General features: G+C 49.8%; 1 long non-coding RNA gene across 1 annotated transcript; it reads right to left on the bottom strand.

The window, feature by feature from the left end:
• Positions 1-27,230, bottom strand: LOC146829917 (uncharacterized). Its single transcript, XR_014961344.1, has 3 exons — positions 27,164-27,230; positions 26,632-27,050; positions 1-1,563 (listed from the first exon to the last, which is right to left on the bottom strand). It is a non-coding gene; the product is annotated as an uncharacterized LOC146829917 (long non-coding RNA).

The raw sequence follows: 27,230 nt of genomic DNA on the forward strand, positions 1-27,230 counted from the left end.
CATGCTTGGGCACCCTCTCACACAAAACCAAGCACTCTGCCTTCAGGATTGTCAAGGCCTGCCATAGGATTGGCTTATAGGTTTATATGTGTCTGTATAAGGTAGTGATATAGGTAGCTTATACCACTGTAAGGGGTGCAAGCACACCCTTACCCAGGCTGCAGTAGCAGACATGTGGTGCCATTTTGGAGTGCTTCCCAGGGGTGGCATAATACATGCTGCAGCCCCTGGTAGGCCTCTGAGGTTCCTATGCCCTAGGTACATAGTTTACAATATACTAGGGGCTTATAAGGCACTCCAGAATCCAATTAGATATGTACCTAATGTACATGGAAACCATTTTAGAGAGGAAGAAGCTAGGCTGGGGTCCCGATTAGCAGGGCCAGAGCCAGACTAAGGTCGAAAAACAGTGAAACACCAGCAAAAAGTGGGGGTACCCATGTGAAGCAGATCCTACTCTCCTACACTGGCTCCTTTACTTCGGTTCTTACACTGCACGTCTTAATTTTACTGAATATATGTGGCTCCATATTGTTGGAAGAGGCAAGGTCCTTCATGTCTAAATGGCACAGCTGCTCCTAGAAATAGGAACGAGCTGCTGAGGCCGCATGGCTGGCGGGGGAGGTAAATATTCAATGCTGCAGACAATCCTCGCATTCTCGCTGCCCTGCCCTCCACAAGGAGCTGGTACAGAAGAGCGTCTTCTCATCTAATCCTTTACATAGGTGATAAATTAACCTGTTATCAAGTATGTCTAATATAAGAAGGCAGAGCCCTGCTCCAGCGCCTCACGTCTTCTTTTTGTGGCGTTATTATAATTTGTGAAGAACGACAGAACCTGAAATGTCGGTTTTCATTAAACACATAAAAGAAGCAAACTACATTCAGCAGCAACATAAATACATAAACAATAAAGTAATTAAAAGAAAGTGCACACCTTCCTTTCTTTCAGGGACTGGATCAGTGGGAGTGAGTACAAGTTGAACAGGTGTGGGGATAGTGAAGATCTCGAGGTACTCCACATGCTGTTCTCACATTGGGTGCGGTATAATGGGATAGGCGAAGCGACTGAGAGCGACTTCCAGGAATGTCCTGATCCACTGTCACCATTTGTAATTAGGAACGATTTAAAAACAGAAACGTCATCTCATACAAGATAGATCAGCTGGTGTGGCGTGTGAGACAGACAGGTGGCGGCTGAAGCAAGACAAGAAGCGCTGGCTGTTTTTTTGGCACTTGGCCTTCCAAAGCTCAACCTATCACTCGGGGGCGCTGGGGTTACAGGTAAGAAATTTATTTTTTATAACTAGCAATCTTGAGTGCAGCCTCATTTTTAAGTCGTGTTGTGGTCGTCCTGTTAGACGCACCACATAAGAGCTGCATATTCAGACGGGGGTTACATGAATTTCACCACTCCTTCCAGGGCATCGCGACCTCCGCTGGCCGCGCCCTTCAATACTTGGGCCAAAGACATTCCTCCCTTTCCAGACTCTTCTGCTTGGGTTTCTGACTCCCCTCCTACTCTTTCACCTAAATGTCCTCTGTTCCCTAGTAGTGTGTGCCCTACAAAGACCAGCACACAGACTGATACAGTTCCTGCCCAACACAGGCACTTCTGCTGGACTGAGGCGGCAGCCAGTGGGCAATACAAGGGCACGAGATTAGCTCGTCGTGAAACTCTGGTGTCAAGCGATCGCTCGCGATATAAGCAATAGCTGGAATAGACACACCAGCAGATTTGAAACAAAAATGAGAAATTGTGACCTGCATAGTGGCCACATTACTGACAAAACCCTAATAAATAGTGTGCCATGTGCCCACGTGGGATGGTAGCCATGCACCTGTCCGTCACCTGGAAACAGACTTTCGAATACATACTGACTGCTTAAGTTAAAGAGTAGAGAAAAGGAAAGGAGTAAGATGCAGAAGAAAGTCCACCTAACATGCAGTGCCTCGAAAATATGTGAGAAAGAGAAAGCGCTGCTATGAAAAAAGGATGCTATGAAAAAAGGATGCTATGAAAAAAAGGATGCTATGAAAAAACGATGCTATGAAAAAAGGACGCTATGAAAAAAGAATGCTATGAAAAAAGGATGCTATGAATAAAGGATGCTATGAAAAGAGGTGTTTTTATGATGGCAAAGTTTCCAATGATGATTTCAAGTTTTACTCAGCTCCATGCACCTAGAGCAAAGGTACACGCAAACGTTTCACGAGAGGGCCAAAGAGTTTGGTTTATGGTGTGATCGAGGGCCACAGGGATGGGGTAGGGCATAGAGGTGTGACGTGGGTGTAGAGGAAGCGAAGTATGTATTTTGTGTGGGCATTGGAGGAATTTAAGGGTTTCATTCGTCTATAAGAATCATACATTTGGCAGTCCTGTGTTATCCTGCATCTGAGTCACTATCCCTTTACCACTCCGAGGGGTAAGCCTTCTCTGCTTGCTATCAGTACCCTGGCTGAGTCAAGAGTCCAAAGGAAGTAACTTGATTATTCAACTAGAATAAAATACAATTGCACAGTGAGAAACCTGAAAACCTGGATTCAATCCTGTCTTCGCTCTTAACCAAATTGTGTGATCCAAGACAGTTGTTTGATCTCACTTTGCCTCCATTTGCTTCATCATGACATGTAAGAGCCCCTGAAATGCATGAGTGCAGGATGTCCATGGTATAAAACCTTAACGGTTGGATTACATAAGCTATAATGTTGTTTATGTATAGTAACAATTCAGGCCATCCAGAGGGGTTCACATAACAACGGATGTGCCTATTGGCATTGTTGTTAGGGTCGGGGGGGGGGGCTCATAAATAAAAAGCATTGTCATTTACAATGCCATTAGCATAAACGCTCGCAAATGCGAGACCTATTGCATTGCAAATGCTTGTTAATTCTCATTATGCTTCTCTCTCTTTATTCATGGATGCCACTTTCTTTCAATGTCTCCCTTACTTCTGCTCTTCTCTTTCTGCTTCCCCTTTTCACTCGGTTTTCCGTTTCCCTCTCTTGCTTTTTATCTTCCTCTCTCTTAAACTGTCTCTGCATTCTCCTCCTCTCTCTCTTGTCTTCCTCCTCCCACCTTTCTCCCCTCTTTCACCTTTCTCTTCTAACCTTTATTTTACTTCACTCCGTGTTATGGCTCTATCTTTTTTTCTTCCTCCTCCTTTCCCTGTTTCTACTTTTCTTCCATGTCCCCTCTCCACAACGATGCAGGCGCGTAGAGACTTTGCTTCGCTATGCAGTGCAGCAGCTACATGCCCTTTGTGACATACCCTCTGTGACATGCCTCTGTGACATGCCCTCTGTGACATGCCCCGTGTCTAGAAGCAGCCCGTCTTGTGAAGAAGATGCTGCATTCTGCAAGAAACCAGCACTTGAGGGGCAAAGAGTGTCTATGAATGGAGGTCCGGACTGCAGATCTGGGGGCCATAGCCGGAATTCAAGACCCCTGCTGGGACCTCCTGCATACATGGGGGCTATAGCTGGGATCCAGGATCCCTGCTGGGCCCCCTGCAAACATGGGGGCTATGGCTGGGCTTCAGGACCCCGGCTTGGACCCCCGGCATACATGGGGGCTATAGCTGGGATCCAGGGACCCTTGTCAGGGACTGTCAGGAAGTTAGTCAGGGACTTGGGCATGGACTGGGAACGGGGTAGAAAACGTACACAAAGGAGTACAGCGCTGCCCAGGATCACACAGGAAGTCTGAGGAGGACAAGGAATCCAAAGGGGAAGCCTGTACAAGTGAACAAGATGGTTAAGCCTGAGAAAAGAAGGGCACTCACAAGGCAATTTAGAATTCAGCCTAACTACACCCAGTACGGACGTACAGGACATATATAAAATACACCATTAACAATGAAAGGGAGTGTGGGGTGAAGCACTCAGGAGCTCCACACGGTAAGACTGAAGCTCAATAAGTTCCTCACCCACAATTGCTGTTACAGATACTGATTGCAAATACCAACATATAGTAAATGCATGCAAAGGAGAGGTCTGTGGAGCTTATACCTATGGTGATGTTATAAATGCAACTCAAAGACAATACTCACAGTGAACAAGAGACACCACCTAGATAGTCAGCCGTGCCCACGTATCCTGGCGATCAAACAGGAACACGCAAGGCAGTAACAGCAAGGAGTTAGAATTAAACACAAGCACAATAGACAAGGAGCGAACAATGAGGAGTGCTTGACTGGAAAGGAAGGAAATCACAGGGCACACTTGGCAGAAAGCAGGTAACAAACATACAAGGTAACAGAAGAAAGACAGCAGAATTTTACTATTCTGGATGATCTCAACCTCCATTTTGAGAATGGAGAAAGAGGGGAGATCGTCAGTTTTCTGGCAGACCTAGAAGCCTTCCAATTGAGGCAGCATGTGCTTGAGGCCACCCATATAGTCGGCCATTTGCTGGATCCTGTTTTTTCCAATCTTCCTCGGATCGAAATGCGTACTCCAATCCCACAGGCCTGGACCAACCATTTTCTCTCTACCTGGTTATCTGGCCATCAACCTCAGTTATCCTCGAATGTGGACGCAGCTAACCGGTGTTACCACAATTGGCTGACGGCTGGCCTGGATAATAGTATTTCAGCTAAATGGGAAAGTAAAGGTTGTGGGCCATCTAATTCATGGTTCGATGACTCCCTTTCCCTAGCCAAGAAGGGCTGTAAACAGCTGGAGCGTGTCTGGAGACGCTCATATGACGCAACAGCTAAACTCGAATATCGGATGGACCTCAAGCAATACCATAAGGGTATCCGAAGAGCACAGGCGGATTTTGTGGCCAGCAAAATTTTGGGCAGCTCCAACCCCGCCAAGACAATTTTTTCTTTGCTGGGTGGCATGAAGAATACAGGAGACAACAGGGTTTCTCCTGTTACCTCCAACCACCAATGCGATGAGCTAGCCCAGCATTTTGTCAATAAGGTGGAACAGATCTATCTGGCACTCCCGCAGGCAGTTCCCCTGCCTGTGGAGGTGGACCCTTGAAGGGGAGAGGCTGTGGAGGGTCGTAACTTGGTGGCACTTCTTTCCATCCTGCCTTTGGAGTTTGAGGCATTATGCTCAAAAATTAAATCAGGCTCCCCAGCTGACCCAGTGACTCCCAATCGCTTCCACCAGCTTTATCCTTCCATTTCAGGTGTATGTCTGGATGTGGTAAACCTGTCAATGTCTACGGCATCAGTCCCACGGGCATGGAAACATGCAAAAGTTGACCCCCTGTTAAAAAAACCTTCCCTAGACATTGCCGAACCGGGTAACTATCGACCTATCTCTCAGTTACCTTTCCTGGCTAAAGTGGCGGAGGCTCATGTGAATTCCATTCTGGCTAACTTTGTTGAGCAACACGCCATATTTGACTCTATGCAACATGGCTTCCGGCCCCGGCATAGTACTGAATCCGCACTTTTGGCCATGTCGGAAGCCATTAGGAGCAGCCTAGACGTAAGGGACTCAGCAGCCTTGGTTCTCTTGGACTTAAGTGCCGCCTTTGATACGGTGTCCCATAAAATACTTCTGAAACGCCTGCAGGATATCGGGATCAGGGATCTAGCCTTGGCCTGGATTAAATCATTGCTATCGGAAAGATCCTTTCAGGTCCTGGCACCCCCCTTCTCCTCACAGGAGTTTGCACTGCATCAGGGGGTACCACAGGGCTCCATATTGAGCCCTCTATTATTTTACCTATATGTCAGCCCTCTGGCAGAGCTGGCAAAGGGGAGGGGGCTGTCGTTGGTGTCGTACGCAGACGACACCCAAATGGTGATAGCCTTCTCTAGGAAATGTACCATCAATCTAGACAATTTTAAGGACGATCTGCTGGCTATCTCCGATTGGATGGCAGCTAATTGCCAACAGCTTAACGGTAAATCAGAAATCCTGCTATTCGGGAGGGACAGGGAGCTGTGGTCCGATCTTTACTGGACAGACCGCTTAAAACATGCCCCACTCCCCAAGGATACCGTAAAAAACATTGGGGTATGGTTTGGCCGGGGATTGACCTTTGAGAAAGAAACTAAAGCTGTCGCAGGGGTCTGTTTTGGACTCCTGCGGGTCTAAAGCCTTTGCTCGGGTTCTTACCCCCTTCGGTGCGCCAGACTATCGTTCAGGCATCTGTTTAATCCAGACTGGACTATGGCAATTGCCTATATCTGGGAGCAACAAGGGCCAGCGTAAAGCGCCTCCAGGGGGTCCAGAATGCGGCAGCACGGATTCTGGTCTCGCTACCCAAGCACTGCTCAGTAGCGCAGGTTCTCCCCAAACTCCATTGGCTGCCAGTGGATAAACGGATACAATTTAAAGCACTGTGGATTTCACATAAGATCCTAGCAAGACAGGCTCCGCCGGGCCTTCTCCATTTGTTGGAGGCCTATGTACCCAAGCGCCCGCTGCGATCTGCTGATCAAGCTATGGTCTGCACTCCTCGAGTGTGGAGGGCTAGGGCAGGGGGACGTTCGTTCCGCTGCCTGGCGGCAAAATTGAGGTATTCACTTCCGACCCCTATTAGAACCATTTGTAACCACCTGGCTTTTCGTAAGGCCTTGAAGACATGGCTTTTTCCCACTCCCACCATTTAATTGCCTCGACTTTCTTAAGCTCCCGTTTCTGGTCGCTGTGCTGCGCTGGGACGCCTCGTTGCTGTGGCAGCCATGCGCATTATAAATCTGCAATACATAAATAAATAAATAAAATAGAAAGACAGCTAACTAGGAACTATAACCAAGGAAATGGGAAGAAAGGCGAGGACTGCAGAAGGATTTACAGAAGGGGAGGCTTCACGGGTATACTAGAATAGAGCAGGTTCAGGAATCCAGAAAACAAAGCAGCATTGAAGGCAGGGCTGGGGCAGGAACAAGGATTGAGGTAAGGCTCAGGAGTCAAGGTAGCACTGCAGGCAGTGCTGGTTCAGGAACAGGGAATTACTAAAGTCCAGGAGTCAAGGTAGCACTGCAGGCAGTGCTGGTTCAGGAACAGGGAATTACTAAAGTCCAGGAGTCAAGGTAGCACTGCGGGCAGTGCTGGTTCAGGAACAGAGAATTACTAAAGCCCAGGAGTCAAGGTAGCACTGCAGGCAGTGCTGGTTCAGAAACAGGGGATTACTAAAGCTTCGGGAGTCGAGGTAGCACTGCAGGCAGTGCTGGTTCAGGAACAGAGAATTACTAAAGCCCAGGAGTCAAGGTAGCACTGCAGGCACTGCTATTTCAGGAACAGGGAATTACTAAAGCTTCGGGAGTCGAGGTAGCACTGCGGGCAGTGCTGGTTCAGGAACAGGGAATTACTAAAGTCCAGGAGTCAAGGTAGCACTGCAGGCAGTGCTGGTTGAGAAACAGGGGATTACTAAAGCTTCGGGAGTCAGGGTAGCACTGCAGGCAGTGCTGGTTCAGGAACAGGGAATTACTAAAGCTTCAGGAGTCAAGGTAGCACTGCAGGCAGTGCTGGTTCAGGAACAGGGAATTACTGAAGCTTCAGGAGTCAGGGTAGCACTGCAGGCAGTGCCGGTTCAAGAACAGGGGATTACTAAAGCTTCAGGAGTCAAGGTAGCACTGGAGGCAGTGCTGGTTCAGGAACAGGGAATTACTAAAGTCCAGGAGTCAAGGTAGCACTGCAGGCAGTGCTGTTTCAGGAACAGGGAATTACTAAAGCTTCAGGAGTCAAGGTAGCACTGCAGGCAGTGCTGGTTCAGGAACAGGGGATTACTAAAGTCCAGGAGTCAAGGTAGCACTGCAGGCAGTGCTGGTTCAAGAACAGGGGATTACTGAAGCTTCAGGAGTCAAGGTAGCACTGCAGGCAATGCTGGTTTAGGAACAGGGAATTACTAAAGCTTCGGGAGTCAAGGTAGCACTGCAGGCAATGCTGGTTTAGGAACAGGGAATTACTAAAGCTTCGGGAGTCGAGGTAGCACTGGAGGCAGTGCTGGTTCAAGAACAGGGAATTACTAAAGCTTCAGGAGTCAAGGTAGCACTGCAGGCAGTGCTAGTTCAGGTACAGGGAATTACTAAAGCTTCGGGAGTCAAGGTAGCACTGCAGGCAGTGCTGGTTCAGGAACAGGGGATTACTAAAGTCCAGGAGTCAAGGTAGCACTGCAGGCAGTGCTGGTTCAAGAACAGGGAATTACTAAAGCTTCAGGAGTCAAGGTAGCACTGCAGGCAGTGCTGGTTCAGGAACAGGGGATTACTAAAGCTTCGGGAGTCAAGGTAGCACTGCAGGCAGTGCTGGTTCAGGAACAGGGAATTACTAAAGTCCAGGAGTCAAGGTAGCACTGCAGGCAGTGCTGGTTCAAGAACAGGGAATTACTGCAGCTTCAGGAGTCGAGGTATCCCTGCAGGCAGTGCTGGTTAAAGAACAGGGAATTACTAAAGTCCAGGAGTCAAGGTAGCACTGCAGGCAGTGCTGGTTCAAGAACAGGGAATTACTGCAGCTTCAGGAGTCAAGGTAGCACTGCAGGGCAGTGCTGGTTAAAGAACAGGGAATTACTAAAGCTCAGGAGTCAAGGTAGCACTGCAGGCAGTGCTGGTTCAGGAACAGGGAATTACTGCAGCTTCGGGAGTCGAGGTAGCACTGCAGGCAGTGCTGGTTCAGGAACTGGGAAACAAGGACTCAAGAGAGCACTGCAAGCAGTGCGAATCAGGAACACGAAATAGCTGAAGCCCAGGTACAGGAACAAAGAATAACTATAGCTCAGGAACTCAGGAAACGAGGTAGCACTGCAGGCAGTGCTAATTCAGGGACAAGGAATAGCTAAATCTCAGAAATCACTGAAACAAGGATATCAAAGTCTCAGGCAACACTGGAACAAGGACTGGTGTACAGCTACAATGACCAACACTGGACTGAAGGGAGCTGGGGCTTAAAAGAGCTCACAGGAATCACATGCAGCAGGTGTGAGCAGGCTAGCAGCAGCCAGCCACAGGTGAGCTGAATATCTCCACCCATCCTTGGCCTGCAGGGGTGGAGACAAAGCAGTGAGCAGAGAATTCTAAGTAGTGGAGTTTCAAACACGAGCAGGCTGGCTTCAAGTATAAGCAGGCTGGCTTTCACAAAACCCGGCATGGATTGGGAATGGATGTCAATTCCTAAATAGTGTCCAAATGGCTGGAAATTAGAATATGCATGAAGGTCTGGAGGATTATTAGAACACTGAAGAGTCCCACAGTTCAGCCCCCTGGTGGTGAACATGAGAAAGCAGGGAGTAAGCCGTGACAACCCTGCTGGCACCCCTGCATACACCGGGGCTATGGCTGGGCTTCAGGACCCCTGCTGGGACACCCTGCATACGTGGGTGCTATGGCTGGGCTTCTCGACCCCTGAATGGACCCCCTGCATACATAGGGGCTATAGCTGGGCTTCAGGACCCCTGCTGGGGCCCCCTGCATACATTGGGGCTATAGATGGGCTTCAAGGCCCCTGCTGGGACCCCCTGCATACATGGGGGCTATAGATGGGCTTCAAGGCCCCTGCTGGCACACGATGCATACATGGGGGCTATAGATGGGCTTCAAGGCCCCTGCTGGGACCCCTGCAGTCATGAGGGCTATACATGGGCTTCAGGACCACTGCTGAGACCCCTGCATACACGGGGGCTATGGCTGGGCTTCAGGACCCCGGCTGGGACTCCTTGCATACATGTGGGCTATTGATCGGGTTTGAGGCACCGGCTGGGACTCCCTGGATGCATGGGGGCTATAACTGGGCTTTGAGGCCACTGCTGGAACCCCCTAAATAAATTGGGGCTATTGCTGGGCCCCTGTTGGGACCCCTGCATACATGGTTCTATAGCTGGGCTCCTGGACCCCTGCTGGAACCCCTGCATACATGGGGGCCATAAATGGGCATTAGGACTCCTGCTGGGTCCCCTTCATAAGTGGGTGATGTGGCTGGGCTTCCTGAACCCTGCTGGGACCCCCTGCATATATAGGGGCTATAGCCGGGCTTCAGGACCCCTGCTGGGACCCCTTGCAAATATCGGGGCTATTGCTGAGCTTCAAGATCCCTGCTGGGACACCCTGCATACATGGGGGCTGTAGATGGGCTTCAAGGCCCCTGCTGGGACCCCCTGCATACATGGGGGCTATTGCTGTGCTTCAGAACCCCTGCCGGGACACCCTGCATACATGGGGGCTATAGATGGGCTTCAAGGCCCCTGCTGGGACACCCTGCATAAATGGGGGCCATAGATGGGCTTCAAGGCCCCTGCTGGGTCCCCTGCATACATGAGGGCTATACATGGGCTTCAGGAACACTGCTGGGACCCCTGCATACACTGGAGCTATGGCTAGGCTTCAGGACCCCGGCTGGGACTCCTTGCATACATGAGGGCCATAGATCGGCTGTGAGGCCCCTGCTGGGACTCCCTGGATGCATGAGGGCCATAGCTGGGCTTTGAGGCCACTGCTGGAACCCCTTAAATACATTGGGGCTATTGCTGGGCTCCAGGACCCCTGCTGGGACCCCTGCATACATGGGGCTATAGCTGGGCTTCAGGACCCCTGCTGGGACCCCTGCATACATGGGGTTTTTTCTGGGCTCCAGAACCCATGCTGGGACCCCTACATACATGGGGGCTATAGCTGGGATCCAGGGACCCTGCTGGTACCCCTCCAAACACGGGGGCAATAGCTGGGCTTCAGGACCCCTGGTGGGACTCCCTGCAAACATGGGGCTATAGTTGGGCTTAAGGCCCCCTGTTGGGACCCCCGCATACATGGAGGCTATAGATGGGCTTCAAGGCCCCTCCTGGGACCCACTGCATACATGGGGGCCATTTCTGGGCTTCAGGACCCCTGCTGGGACACCCTGCATACATGGGGGCTATAGATGGGCTTCAAGGCCCCTGCTGGGACCCCCTGCATATATGGGGGCTATTGCTGGGCTTCAGAACCCCTGCTGGGACACCCTGCATACATGGGGGCTATAGATCAGCTTCAAGGCCCCTGCTGGCACACCCTGCATTCATGGGGACTATAGATGGGCTTTAAGGCCCCTGCTGGGACCCCTGCATAAATGAGGGCCATACATGTGCTTCAGGACCCCTGCTGGGACCCTTGCATACATGGGGCTATAGCTGGGCTTCAGGACCCCTGCTGGGACCCCTGCATACATGGGTGCTATGGCTGGGCTCCAGAACCCGTGCTGGGACCCAAACATACATGGGGGCTATAGCTGGGATCTAGGGACCCTGCTGGTACCCCTGCATACACGGGGGCAATAGCTGGGCTTCAGTACCCCTGCTGGGACTCCCTGCATACATGGAGCTATAGTTGGGCTTAAGGCCCGCTGCTGGGACCCCCGCATACATGGAGGCTATAAATGGGTTTCAAGGCCCCTCCTGGGACCCACTGCATACATGGGGGGCATTTCTGGGCTTCAGGACCCCTGCTGGGACACCCTGCATACATGGGGGCTATAGATGGGCTTCAAGGCCCCTGCTGGGACCCCCTACATACATGGGGGCTATTGCTGGTCTTCAGAACCCCTGCTGGGACACCCAGCACACATGGGGGCTATAGATGGGCTTCAAGACCCCTGCTGGGACACCCTGCATACATGGGGGCTATAGATGGGCTTTAAGGCCCCTGCTGGGACCCCTGCAAAAATGAGGGCTATACATGGGCTTCAGGACCCCTGCTGGGACCCCTGCATATACGGGGGCCATGGCTGGGCTTCAGGGTACCGGCTGGGACTCCTTGCATACATGTGGGCTATAGATCGGCTTCAAGGCCCCTGCTGGGACCCCTTGCATGCATGGGGTCTATAGATGGGCTTCAAGGCCCCTGCTGGGACCCCCTACATACATGGGGGCTATTGCTGGTCTTCAAAACCCCTGCTGGGACACCCTGCAAACATGGGGGCTATAGATGGGCTTCAAGACCCCTGCTGGGACACCCTGCATACATGGGGACTATAGATCGGCTTTGAGGCCACTGCTGGAACCCCCTAAATACATTGGGTCTATTGCTGGGCTCCAGAACCCCTACTAGGACCCCTGCATACATGGGGGCTTAAGTTGGGATCCAGGGACCCTGTTGGTACCCCTGCAAACATGGGGGCAATAGCTGGGCTTCAGGACCCCCGCTGGGACCCCCTGCATACATGGGGGCTATAGACAGGCTTCAGGTCCTCTGCTGGGACCTCCGCATTCATGGGGGCTATAGATGGGCTTCAAGTCCCCTGCTGGGACTCCTTGCATACATGAGGGCTATAGATCGGCTTCGAGGCCCCTGCTGGGACCCCCTGCATGCATGGGGTCCATAGTTGGGCTTTGAGGCCACTGCTGTAACCTTCTAAATACATTGGGGCTATTGCTGGGTTCCAGGACCCCTGTTGGGACCCCTGCATACATGGGGCTGTAGCTGGGCTCCAGAGCCCCTGCTGGTACCCCTGCATGCATGGAGGCCATAGATGGGCTTCAAGGCCTCTCTTGGGACCCACTGCATACATGGGGGCTATAGTTGGGCTTCGAGGCCCCTGCTGGGACACAGTGAATACATGGGGGAAATAGCTTGGCTTAAGGTCCCCAGCTGGGACCCCCTGCATACATGGGGGCCATAGCTGGGCTTCAAGGCCCCTCCTGGGAACCCCTGCATAAGTGGGGGCTATAGCTTGGCTTTGAGACCCCTGGATCCAGAGAGTCGCTCGCCTCAAGAGCAGCAGATTCTGAGGGACCCCTAAGAAGTAGCAGCAGATCCTGACAAGACCCCTAAGGAGGAGCAGCGGATCCTGAGGGACCCCTAAGGAGTAGCAGCAGATCCTAAGCGACCCCTACAGCAGAGCAGCGGATCCTGAGACCGCTAAGGAGGAGGAAATCCTGAGGGACCTCTAAGGAGGAGCAGCAGATTCTGAGGGACCCCGAAGGAAGAGCGGCGGATCCTGAGGAACCCTAAGGAGGATCAGCAGATCCTGAGGGACCATGAAGGAAGAGCAGTAGGTGCTGAGGGACTCCTGAAGATGAGCAGCAGATCCCGAGGGACCCCTAAGGATAAGCAGAGGTTACGGAGGTGCCCCAAAGGAAGAGCAGCGGATCCTGAGGAACCCTAAGGAGGATCAGCGGATCCTGAGGGACACTGAAGGAAGAGCAGCAGATGCTGATGGACACCTGAAGATGAGCAGCAGATCCCGAGGGACCCTAAGAAGGAGCAGGGGATCCAGAGGGACCTCTAAGGAAGAGCAGTGGATCCTGATGAATCCCAAAGGAGGAGCAGCAGGTCCTGAGGGACCCCTAAGGAAGAGCAGCAGATCTTTAGGGACCCCTAAGGAGGAGGAGCGTGTCCTGAGAGATACCTTAGGAAGAGCAGCAGATCCTGATGAATCCCAAAGGAGGAACAGCAGGTCCAGAGGGACCCCTAAGGAGGAGCAGCAGATCCTGAGTGACCCCTAAGGAGGAAGAGCAGTGGGTCCTAAAGGACCCCAAAGAAGGAGCAGCAGATCCTGAGGAACCCCTATATTATAATCAAGACCTTTGGTGATCTCTGTGTGCCCTTCGTTAATGGACATCACATGGGTGATTCTCTCAGAGGTGTAATTCCATACACGTCCTGTTCATTCATTCATGCATACATACATTCATTCATTCATACATTGATGCAATTATATCTCCCCTGACCGGTTCTTGGGGCAAAAACAACCCACCCAAAGGTCCCTTTAGGTGAATAGAGAAGACACAAATTCCAGCCTCTTCCCCTTCACTGCAGAGCCTCAACCACTGCCTGCACTGCAGGAGTGGCTGACACTGAACCCCCACACACTGAAACCCCACACGCTGAACACCCACACACTGACCCCGCACACAGTGCTAGACTCTGAACCCCAACAGTACAGAAACCGAAGCAACACAGTGAAGACATTGAACCCCCACATATTGAACCCTCACACACTGAACCCCTACAGAGTGCCAGGCACTGAACCCTCACACACTGAACTCCTCACACTGAACTCCCACATAGTGCCAGACACTGAACCCCCACACAGTGCCAGACACTGAACCCTCACTCACTGTCCCCACACACAGTGCTAGACTCTGAACCCCCACAGGGAAAAAACAAAGCCACAGTGAAGACATTGATCCCCCACACACTGAACCCACCCACTGAGCCCACACACAGGGCTAGACACTGAAACCCCACACACTGAACCACCACACACTGAACTCCTGCGCAGTGCCAGACAGTGAACAACCATACAGTGCCAGACACTGAACCCCCACACACTGACCCCACACACAGTGCTAGACTCTGAACCCCTACACAGTGAAAACATTGAACCCCACAGTTAAGACATTGAACCCCCACAAACTGAATCCCCACACACTGAACCCCCACACAGTGCTAGACACTGAACCCCCACACAGTGCCAGACACTGAACCCCCACACAGTGAAGACACCCAACCCCCACATTAAAGAAACTGAACCCCCACACAGTGAACACACTGAAACCCCGCACAGTGCCAGATACTGAACCCCCACACAGTACCAGACACTGAACCCACACACACTGACTGAACCCCCACACAGTGCCAAACACTGAACCCCCACACAGTGTACCCCCTCACAGTGCCAGACACTGAACCCTCACACAGTGAAGATACCGAACCCTCACAGTAAAGAAACTGAACCCCCACACAGTGAACACACGGAATACCCACAGTAAACAAACTGAACCCCCACACAGTGAACACACTGAACCCCCTAACAGTTCCAGACACTGAACCCCCACAAAGTACCAGACATTTAACTGACCCCCCCCACACAGTGCCAGACACTGAACCTCAACACATTGAGCCCCCACACAGTAAAGACACTAAACCCCAATACAGTAAAGACACTGAACACCCACACAGTGCCAGACAATGAACCCACACACAGTGCCAGATATTGAACCACCACACAGTAAAGGCACTAAACATTCACACAGCCAAATACTGAACTCCTGCACAGTGCCATACACTGAACCGCCACAGATTAAAGACACTGAACACCCACACAGTAAAGACACTGAACCCCCACACAGTAAAGACACTGAACCCCCACACAGTAAAGACACTAGACACCCACACAATGCCATACATTGAACCCCCACACAGTGCCAGACATTGAACCGAAACAGTGCCAGACATTGAACACCCACACAGTAAAGACACTGAACCCCAACACAGTAAAGACACTGAACCCCAACACAGTAAAGACAGTGAACAACCACACAGTGCCAGACATTGAACCCCCACACAGTAAAGACACTAGACACCCACACAGTGCCAAACACTCAACTCCCGCACAGTTCCAGACATTGAACCCCCACACAGTGCCAGACATTGAACCCCCACACAGTGCCAGGCATTGAACACTCACACAGTGCCAGACACTGAACTCCCACACAGTGCCAGACATTGAACCCCCACACAGTGCCAGACATTGAACTCCCGCAGAGTGCCAGGCATTGAACCCCCACACAGTGCCAGACATTGAACCCCCACACAGTGCCAGACACTGAACTCCCACACAGTGCCAGGCATTGAACCCCCACACAGTGCCAGACATTGAACCTCCACATAGTAAAGACACTTAACCCCCCTCCCCCCACACACACAGTAAAGACACTGAACTCCTGCACAGTGCCAGACATTGAACCGCCACACAGTGCCAGACACTGAACTCCCACACAGTGCCAGACATTGAACCCCCACATAGTACCAGACATTGAACCCCCATACAGTAAAAACACTGAACCCCAACACAGTAAAGACACTGAGCACCCAAACAGTGCCAGATATTGAACCCCCACACAGTTTCAGACATTGAACCCCCACACAGTGCTAGACATTGAACCCCGACACAGTAAAGACACTGAAGCCCCACACAGTGCCAGGAGTTGGACTAACGGCTAGGGCGCTCGACCTCGGACCTGGGGAACTGGGTTTGAGTCTCGGTAATGACGCTGAACTTCCTGTGATTCTGGGCAAATCACTTAATCTACCCATGCCTAACAAAAAATGAATGTGTGTCCTCATGTAACGTAACTTTTGCTATGTAAAGCGCTCTGATACGTGATTGGATTCGGGTCAAGTTAGCGCTATATAAAAAAATTAGGACATTGAACCCCGATACAGAAAAGACACTGAACCCCCACACAGTGCCAGACATTAAACCCCCACACAGTAAAGACACAACACCCCCACGCCCCCACAGACAGAAATGACACTGAACTCCTGCACAGTGCCAGACATTGAACCCCCACACAGGGCCAGACATTGAACCCCCACACAGTGCCAGACATTGAACCCTCACACATTGCCAGATATTGAACCCCCACACAGTGCCAGACACTGAACCCCCACACAGTGCCAGACATTAAACCCCCACACAGTGCTAGATATTGAACCCCCACTCAGTGCCAGACACTGAACTCCCTCACAGTAAAGACACAACCCCCCACCCCCACACACAGTAAAGACATGGCGGTCTGTTCCTCTCGAAAGTTGGGCTTGCTTCCACTAAAGCCGGGTTGTTCTGTGTTGCTTTTCTTGAATCTTCCCTCCACCCCTGGCTGCTGCACCCGACGCAGACACACTTTGCATCCGAGCTCATCCTGTCCAACTGGTTTGCTTCTAGTTTTGGAAAATATTTGCTGTTTCCAGATCACATGTCTATTGAGTGCTAAGGCTCACGGATATTGGAAAAGCCACTAATTAGCCACGCAAGCTTAATGAAATGAGAGAATGGATGAGTCCATCTGTAGCAGCCTGCAGGCTAGATTTCAAAACACAGCAGGGCTGGCCCAACCCTTCATCCTCCCAAAGTCATTAAAGTGTGTCAAGGTAGGGGGCTTTGTTCTTCTGCAGCCCCGGCTCCCGGCAGCACCTGTGGTTGCTCCTGTGGAAACCCTGGTTCCCTGGAATCGTGTTTTATTAACACACTAAGCACTGGTGACAAAACCGTGACTCGTCTCTCATTTCTAAGGCACAATGGACAATGCACAATGGCACATATGGAGCAGTGGATGAGAAGGGGTAACAAAGGGGGTGAGCAGTGGGTGAGAAGAAGTAACGAAGGTGAGAGAGCAGTAGCTGAGAAGGGGTAACAAATGTGGGAGAATAGTGGGTGAGAATAGGGTAGAAAGGTGGGCATGAGAAAGGGTATCAAGGGGTGAGAGAAGTGGGTGAGAAAGGGGTAACAAAGGTGAGAGAGCAGTGGGTGAGAAGAGGTTAACAAAGGTGAGAGAGCAGTGGGTGAGAAGGCGGTAACAAAGGTGAGAGAGCAGTGTTGCAAGAAGGGGATAACAAAGGTGGGAGAGTAGTGGATGAGAATGGGGTAACAAAGGTGAGAAAACAGTGGGCGAGAAGGTGGTAACAAAGTTGAGAGAGCAGTGGGTGAGAAGGGGTAACAAAGGTGACAGAGCAGTGGGAGAGAAGGAGTAGCAAAGGTGAGAGAGCAGTGGGTGAGAAGGGGTAACAAAGGTGGGAGAGCAGTGAATGAAAAGAGGGTAATAAAGGTGGGAAGGCAGCCGGCGAGAAGAGAGTAAGAAAGGTGGGAGAGCAGTGGGTGAGAAGGGGGTAACAAAGGTGAGAGAGCAGTGCGTGAGAAGGGAAAAAGGGGGAAGCAGTTGGCGAGAAGGGGGTTACAAAGGTGGGAGAGCAGTGGGTTAGAAAAGAGTAACAAAGGTGAGAGAGCAGTGGGTGAGAAGCGGGTAGCAATGAGAGGAGAGCAGTGGGTGAGAAGGGGGTAACAGCCGTGAGAGAGCAGTGGATGAAAATGGGTGACAAATGTGAGAGAGCAGTGGGTGGGAAGGGGTAACAAAGGGGAGCAGAGGGCTAGAAGGGGGTAGCAAAGGTGGAAGAGCAGTGGGTGTGAAGGGTGTACAAAGATGAGGGAACAATGGGGGAGAAGGGGTAACAAAGGGGGAGCATTGTGTGAGAAGAGGTAACAAAGGGGGAGCAATGGGTGAGAAGGGGTAACAAAGGTGAGAGAGCAGTGGGTGAGAAGGGGGTACAATGGGGAAGACCAGTGGGTGAGAAGGAGGAAACAAAGGTGAGAGAGCAGGGGGTCAGAAGGGATAACAAAGGTGAGAAAGCAGTGGCTGAGAAGGGGTAACAAAGGGGAGAGAACAGTGGGTGAGAAGGGGTAACAAAGGTTGGAGAGCAGTGGGCAAGAAGGGGTAACAAAGGGGGGAGCCGTGGGGGAAAAGGGGTAACAAAGGGGGAGCAGTGGGTGAGAAGAGGGTAACAAAGGTGAGAGAGCAGTGGGTGAGAAGGGGGTACAAAGGGGGAAGACCAGTGGGTGAAAAGGAGGAAACAAAGGTGAGAGAGCAGAGGGTGAGAAGGAGGAAACAAGGGTAGGAGAGCAGAGGGTGAGAAGGAGGAAACAAAGGTAGGAGAACAGCGGGTCAGAAGGGGTAACAAAGGTGGGAGAACAGTGGCTGAGAATGGGTAACAAAGGTGAGAGAGCAGTGGGTGAGAAGGGGTAACAAAGGTGGAAGAGCAGTGGCCGAAAAGAGGGCAACAAAGGTGGAAGCACACTGGGCGAGAAGGGGTAACAAAGGGTTTTTTTGTTTGTTTATAAGAGGGCAACAAAGGTGGAAGCGTACTGGGCGAGAAGGGGTAACAAAGGTTTTTTGTTGTTGTTTTTATTATTGAGAGTTCAAGGAGATGCAGAGATACAGAACTGCAAAGATAAAAGTACATTGTGCGAGACAATTAGATTATAAATACTCGAGCTGCCATTACAAATTCCCAAAATCTTGTCGGCACGTTTTGTTCCATATACAACTACTAGACTGCTTAGGTCCTCTTCAGCGAATCTCCTTAAACTGCCCAATTTCAGATATAAACTAAAAGGTGCTAAAACTTTGGCCTTTTTGGGTGCCAGAGCCTAGAACAAGCTCCCTGTACAGATTAAATCATGTAACACCGAATTTTATTTAGGAAAGCCCTAAAAACATGGATTTACAGCACCACTGATGAATGTTTTTTGCTCTGATTTAATTCCCTGGTCTGGTTTCTTTTTTTTTTTTTTTTTTTCTCACCTTGTGACGCTAGCGCCAAGATACTCCTGTGATAGTTGCGCTTTATAAATAAACCTTCAAAGTCAAAATTCAAATTCAAATAAACATCGTACAGAAAAGAAATACCAGCCTACAAATCCGCAGGTTAAAGTGCGAACTGCAGAACATTAAGAGTATACGCATTCAAGCTGTCAAACACATGACCATGTTGCAGAAAGGGAACGGAGCATTCATATGGCAAGAAGGTAAGAGATACAAAAAGTGCAAAAGTGCATAACATGGAGTATCCGTAGTTTGGAGGGTGCCCATCGAGATACATACTCTCTCAAGCTTGGCTATTCGATCCAAAACCTGCCACCTCCGCGGCCCCTTACACACCGTCAAAGCAGACCCTTCCCCTTACTTTTTGGACTAATTCCCCAACGGGCTCCAGCGTTTCTCAAGCTTCCTTAAAGGCCCTGACCTTACGGCATATATTCTTTCGCCATCTTTGATTCTGTTTAATTTCGCTCTCCAGGCTTGGAATGAAGGAATCTTATTGGATCTTGCTACTAGTGCCGCAATGAATAAGCACTCGTCATGGGCGGAGCTTAGCATTCTACTGGGAGGGCGTCCCAAAACTGCACTGGATGTGTCAATGGAAATGGAAAGATCTATGGTGACTCTGAGATAGTTTTTAAATTCTTCCCACAAAGGGCTGATTTTCGGACATTCCAAACCAATGTGTGACCAGGTGCCACCATGGACTTTGGCGCAACGGAAACACCTGTCATCAATTTGTGGATAAATATTATGTAGGACAGAAGGAGTCCTATAAATTAGCTATGTAGAATAAATTTGCATACGCTTAAGGTTTGCGCCTCTCAGTACCGAAGCACTGAGTTTATTAATTCTGCTCCAAGTTAAATTTGAGCGGTGCATCGCTTCCCTTTTCCACCATCTATCTCGAATTTTCTCATATAAGGAGAGAGACTTATTTCCGTCGAAAATGTTGACCCATGTACTGTCCGACCCTTGTGACGGGGTGTCAAAAGCTTCACTGATGTCTGCTCTTGAAGGTATACTTCTTAGGTCGAGTTTTTCCAAAAAGGGTTTAATGATGATAAATGACCATTTTCAGCAATGCTTTAGAGTGTCGGAGCCCCATTTCTATCTCAGGGAGTTGCCTATTTTAAAATCCCGAATCCGTACATATCCATTATCTTCCCATATTTTTAAGTTACGGGTATCTAATAAACATCTCTCCACCGTATAAAAATGGGACAGACTTGTCGTGCAATTAATTCTTGGAATACCAAAAAAATTTAAGAATTGAGTTATTTGCTTAAACATCCATTGAAGGGTCTTATATCAAACTTTTTTAGGGTATTTAACTATTCTTGTGGGGTCGGCAATATTGTACTCCATTAATGTTTTGTTCATTAAAAATTTGTCTACCTCAGAGGGGTCTAATAGAGATAAAAATCTACAACTATTATGTGCAAAACTAGCGTGGTAGTAATTCCTAATATTTTTTTTTTTTTTGTATTTATTTATAAAGATTTATAAAGCGCGAACTTGTCCCAAGAGGGTATCAGAGCGCTTTACATTTTGCATCATTGCGTTAAAAGTTACATCAGATACAAGAGCATAGTAGGGTACAGTACACATAAACAATTTTTCAAGAATTTGTAGGAGGGAGGGGAGGAAGGAGTAATGGCGGGGAGATGAGGAGGAACTGTGCCCAATGTCCGGCTGGGTAGGTGACGGTCAAGGGGGAAACCAGGGCCAATCTCCTCATTAGCTGTCTAGCAGCTCCACCGGGCATCGGCCATGTTGCTCAGGTCTCAACGTTCGGGAAAAACAGTTTTGAATAGATATATAGGCTGCGAGGATAGAGGTAAAAGAAGGAAGTGGGGGAAGGGAGTAAAAAAAAAACCAGAGAAGGGGCTTGGGACTACCATATAGGCCGATGTGGGATGTGATCAAGGTCTGGTCGGAGTCCGGTGGTAGGGAAAACTGTGGCAGCCATCTTGGGGTAAGACGAGGGATTCTGACCTTGGAGATAGAAACAGCCGGTACCCATTTTAGTCTTTTGCTCGAAGGGGGCATCGAGCGGGGACGCTCCTGCATCTGGATGAGTAGCGCCGGGATTAGGGTTGTAAAAGAGCTTCTGGCCGCCATGTTAAGGTCAGGCACGTCAGGCAAGTCCCCGGAATGCCACCGATACCCAGGAGCAAACCGATCTCTCAAAGTGCAGGGGCGCCCCCCCGCCACCATTTGCATCATTGCACCAAAGCGATCTCTCAAAGTGCAGGGCGCCCCCCCCCCCACCACCATTTGCATCATTGCGCCATTTGAATAAGATGTGAGAAATGAAAGTGCAGAGCGGTGGTTGCACGGAACGACTCTTCTTTCCCCCGAACTTTCCTCACACAAGAAAAGTCCTGACTCATTTCTAAGTGTCCCTAATCTTTAAAAATTTAACTGCGACTTTCCTCATAGAAGCTAACATGAGCTCGCGGCTGTGTTCTCACTCTGCACATGGCCCCCGTGGGTCCCCTGTGTCACTACCTTGGGTGGTTCCTTGGAGTTCCAGTGATTCTACAAAGACAAATGTCTAGTTAAGTCATGGTTCTTATACCACTATTTTAGTACATGGTTTGGCTCGCACCGAGGACCTGACGTATATTTGTGCTATTTTACTGTCATCTTGAAGTGTAACTTATGTGTTTTGACCTCTAGTCTCATATAGAGACTAGGAGGGTGTCCATGGCTAGAAAACATTCCGAGATTTGCCATGAATGTTGGACAGCTGGTGAGAACAGGACCCATCCATCCATTCATCCTTCCTGTGTAGTGCAGCAGGTTGATGCATGAGGGGTCTGACTTCAGACACTCTGGGGGCGGTGCTAGTTAGCCTGTTTCTGTATCACTTCTTTTTTCTATTTTCTTCTACCTGTCGCCCTGCCTTCTTTTTTTCCCTCTCTTTTTCTCTGCCCTCTATTTTTAGGTCGAGCCTAGCGGCAGCGCGCATGCGCTGCTCGCTCTGCGAGGCATGCTGTACTGGAGTATGCACTGGAAGCCCCGCCCACTCTCCGCCCCAGTTTGTCATACACTTGTGTCATTGTCCTTCGTAAATACTGGCTTCTGATTGGTAAATAGGCGTGTTAGTCCCTCCTTGGTACCGCCGTGTCGGCATTTGTTACCTCCCATGACGACTGGACCTTTTACTTGGCTTGCAACAGGGTCAGCTTTATCTAGTGGGTGACTATTGACACTGATGGGGACAACGGCGGCTGCTTTTTGCCTTTGCAGAGCGCCCACACAGGACAATGGTGGTCACTTTTCCTATAAAGAGCTAAGCCGCTTTAACGTGCATACTGAGTGCGGCGCCCGCTTTAGGGACACCATGCTCAGTTTCTTTTTGTTTTTTTACTTGAATAGTGAGCACGGTATGACAGTATAAGCCCTGTAGTGGTGGTGACGATAAAACTCTGTCCATATTCTGTGTGTTATAATTATCGTGTGCATCTTGACGCCTAGTGACAAAGGGCTGCCCACCGAACCTGCATGTCTCTGAGACTGAACCGGCTCGAACAAACCCTACATCTGCCGTTAAAAGGCACAGGGTGGCCTGAGTGTTTCGCGAGACGTTTCATACAGCCTTTGAAGACCCGACTGATTTGCAATGTGCTGGCTGAATAATGCATCAGAGGAACATTTTAGGAAGCGGTACCCTTGGGGCGTGGATGGCTTTTCAGCTCAGCATGAATAAACAGTTTCAGAACCATTCATTTACCCTCCAAAAAACCTTTCTTAAAGTGAGCAGATGAATGCTACATAGGAGGAACACACTATGTAGAGGTTGTCTATGCTTTTCCAGATGGCTCGAAAACATTAATGAGAGCACGAGACAAGTTGCGTTGACCTGCTGATTGCCACATGTTATGTTAAAACATTTTGTAAAGCGCATGTACACCGATTGGTTTCTTGGCGCTGTTTCTAGGAGTAGCCGGAGCCCTGGTACTTGTTCATAGGCCTGAGTAAACAGCCATGTCTTGAGAAGTCTCCTAAATCTTGAGATCGGTGCAGAATGTAATGTCAAGTGGAAGGATATTGCAAACTCTAAGCGCCAGCAAAGAGAACCTGCATCCACCTAGTCTCTTCAGCCTGTAGGGGGTATGACCATAAGGTGCAAATGGGCTGACCGCAAAGTGCGGGTGGGTATATGTCTTCGTGTAAGGCTGGAGATACATTTTGGACTGGTGCCATGCAAAGATTTCAATGTGATGCAGCCGATCTTGAAGGCACAGCGTTGTCGTATAGGAAGCCAGGGCAGCTCCCTCATCAGAGGAGAGACATGCTGCCATCTTGGCTGCTGGAAAAGCCACCTATCCGTACAGAGAGTTGGCCCAGTCGATGTGTGATATCACCGTGGCCTAAGAACCTGCACCAGTGCTTCCCTAGTAAGGAGTCTAATGTGTTTACTTATCTTTCTTAACTGGAAAAAACAAGTGGAGATTACGATCCGATCTGAGTTTTCATAGTGAGGTCACCATTAATTGTGTCCCGAGACTCTTAGCGAAGGGGGAAGGAGTCGGGGGGGCAGTTCCGCTGGCCAGAAGTGTGGGCTCCAAGGGTTCCGCATGTAGGAGAGTAGGATCTGCTTCTTATAGTTACCCCCACTTTTGCTGATGAATCACTGTTTTCAACTTAGACTGACTGGGATCCTGCTATTCAGGACCCCAGTCTATCTGGTTTCTCCTCTAAATTGATTGCATGTACTTTAGGTACACTCCAGATTGGATACTGGTGTACCCTTATCAGTCCCTAGTATATGGTACACCATGTTCCCAGGGCATAGGTACCACAGAGGCCTCCCAGGGATTGCAGCAGGTAATATGCCACCCCTGGGAGACGATTCAAAAGGACACCACAGGTCTGCTACTGCAGCCCGTGTAAAGTGGTTCATGCACCCCTTACTTAGATATAGGTTACCTATATCTATTCTAAATCACTGCACATATAAACCTATCAGTCACCCCTATCGCAGGCCTTATCAATCCTGAAGGCAGCGTGCTGGGTTTTATGTGAGAGGGTGCCCCTGCATGAGCAGAGCCCCTCTGCAGCCTTTGGAACTTATTTTCCAGGGTTGTCTGTGAAGCAGCCAACCATATATATTTAAGTGTATTATAACCTCACGGTAAATGCTAACTTTAAAACGGCTGCTTAGAAACATGTCGTGTTTGGTGTCAGTAACTGGCGGGGGAGGTATGATTCCACACTTCTAGAGAGACATATGTGAAACACCGGTACACCCGGTAACAGCTTTCTCAACCTGGGCATCACAAAATGAATGCTGCCAGCCACAGACACGAGTCTGCCCTCCTGCTGCTGAGCCGAGCTCGAGCAGAGGAAGGCCTGACAATAGGTTTCCTGTCACAGGGAGGTGTGACCACCTCCCAGACAGGCATTAGTGTATTTGGGGCTGGGTGGGTGCACTCTGAGAGTGCCAGAAAGTCTGCACTGGGGGCACATGTGTTGTCCCTGTGCATAGTCCAGCTCATACCGGTTACAGGAGCCATTTGCTCCTGCTCTGGCGCAAAACTGGACAAAATACATGGGTGTAGCCACCCCACTATCCTGACCCTCCCATACGTGGGTCCCCAGAGTTTGTCCAACCCCTTCCTTGGGTATAAAGTAGGAACCCTGACTACAGGACTTTAGATTTTACCTGGACTAAACTCTGTGAGCAGAAACCACGTACTTCAATGGTTTACACTTCGCTGGACGACAGAAGAATCTCCCTTGGAGTAAATTAGTTACTCCCCTGCAGCTGCAGGCACCAAAATGCATCTGACAGGTTTGCATCTCCCAAGCTCCTGAGGAATCCGAAGATTTCTGCAACACAGTCGGTGAGTTCTCGAGCGTCTTTGAGGTAGATCTGCTCTCTCAGCAATCCTGAGACCAGTATCCCTCGTGGGGACCATGCAACCCAAACCCCTGTGCACCGTGTACTTTTGCAGCAGCATATGCTTTTTGGCAATCCCTGAGGTTGTGCTTTGGGCTATGTGTAGTTCTGACCCCGAGCAGTATTTCCACTGAAGATTTCTGGCCTACACTCCACAAGTGTTCCGTGGGCAGGTATTTCGTAATTCAGCTCGAGGTCCCTTCGCGATTCCTGGTCCGTTGGCCGGTGGGTCCCTGTGAAGGTAATTTTGAATTTCCTTGGGCTTCCCTGGTTGCTCAAAACGTGCCCTGACTCCCCATAGCTTGGAGAGTCTCCAGGACCTTGCTGGTCCTCACTGTAACTTGTTTCCTCTGCTCGCGTGGGTTGGCGTTGCCAAGGCTTGTTGGTGTGCAATCCGGACATTGACCCCCCCAGCCTTCGAAATCCTTCGTGGGACAGCTCACCTCCAGACTTTGGTTGTCGTTGACGTCTCCTGGTCCCCGTGGCTGCAGAGTCAAGCATCCTATCTTCTCACCTGAAGCACCCGACATTGGTGGGCGTTCGTCTATCGTGCCCCTGGTCACTCTGAAGTGACCCAGACTCTGTTCCCTCTACTTTCAGGTTCTTTTCATCTTCCCGGCACAGCACTTCTTCACATCCCGCCATTTAAAATGACGAGTGTTTCTGACACCACTTGTTCCCTATGCACCCGGCTCCTCTGGGATAGGTAATACGGGTACCTTGGTACTCACAAGGGTGCTGGCCATGGAAACTTCTATGTTCCAAAGGGTTTGCTTGAAGTCCTCTCTGAAGTGTCCTTAAACTGTAAAATTCCAACCACAACTTTCCCATAGTTTTGTACGGAGCTCGTGTTTATGTTCTCACACTGCACCCGTCATCCGTGGGTCTCCTGTGTCACTACTTTGGGTGGTTCCTTGGGGTCCCAGCGATTCTACGTGCTCTAGGCATTGTGTCAAGTGAAGTCATTGTTGTTATACCATTTTTTAGTACATGGTTTGGTCTCCCCCTGGAGAACGCTGTGTATTGTGCTATTCACTGTCGTTCTAGTGTAATAATATTGAGTTTCTTGTTCTCTACTTTCATAAAGAGGTTAGTAGGGAGTGTTTAGAAATAAATACATATATTTTATATATATACCTGGTGTGAATACCAAAAGTAGTAAGTTTAGGATTTTGTCTTAAGTTAGTTCTGTGAATCGGCCCCAGAAACATCATCTCATACAAGATAGATCAGCTGGTGTGGCGTGTGAGACAGACAGGTGGCGGCTGAAGCAAGACAAGAAGCGCTGGCTGTTTTTTTGGCACTTGGCCTTCCAAAACTCAACCTATCACTCGGGGGCGCTGGGGTTACAGGTAAGAAATGTATTTTTTATAACTAGCAATCTTGAGTGCAGCCTCATTTTTAAGTCGTGTTGTGGTCGTCTGGTTAGACGCGCCACATAAGAGCTGCATATTAAGACGGGGGTTACATGAATGTCGCGACTCCTTCCAGGGCATCGCGACCTCCGCTGGCCGCGCCCTTCAATACTTGGGCCAAAGACATTCCTCCCCTGCCAGACTCCTCTGCTCGAGTTTCTGACTCCCCTCCTACTCTTTCACCTAAATGTCCTCAGCTCCCTAGTAGTGTGTGCCCTATAAAGTTTTAATTAATCAAGCATAATAAAATGTACTTACTTACTTACTATAAAGACCAGCACACACACAGATATAGCTCCCGCCCAACACAGGTACTTCTGCTGGACTGAGGCGGCAGCCAGTGGGCAATACAAGGGCACGAGATTAGCTCGTCGTGAAACTCTGGTGTCAAGCGATCGCTCGCGATATAAGAAATGGCTGGAATAGACATACCAGCAGATTTGAAACAAAAATGAGAAATTGTGACCTGCATAGTGGCCACATTACTGACAAAACCCTAATAAATAGTGTGCCATGTGCCCACGTGGGATGGTAGCCATGCACCTGTCCGTCACCTGGCAACAGACTTTCGAATATATACTGACTGCTTAAGTTAAAGAGTAGAGAAAAGGGCAGGAGTAAGATGAAGAAGAAAGTCCACCTAACATGCAGTGCCTCGAAAATATGTGAGAAAGAGAAAACGCTGCTATGAAAAAAAGGATGCTATGAAAAAAAGATGCTATGAAAAAGGATGCTATGAAAAAAGAATGCTTTGAAAAAAAGGATGCTTTCAAAAAAGGATGCTATGAAATAGGATGCTATGAAAAAAGGATGCTATGAAAAAAAGATGCTATGAAAAAGGATGCTATGAAAAAAGAATGCTTTG

This window comes from Triturus cristatus, chromosome 5_1 (assembly GCF_964204655.1).
Source record: "Triturus cristatus chromosome 5_1, aTriCri1.1, whole genome shotgun sequence".
Lineage (NCBI taxonomy): Eukaryota > Metazoa > Chordata > Amphibia > Caudata > Salamandridae > Triturus > Triturus cristatus.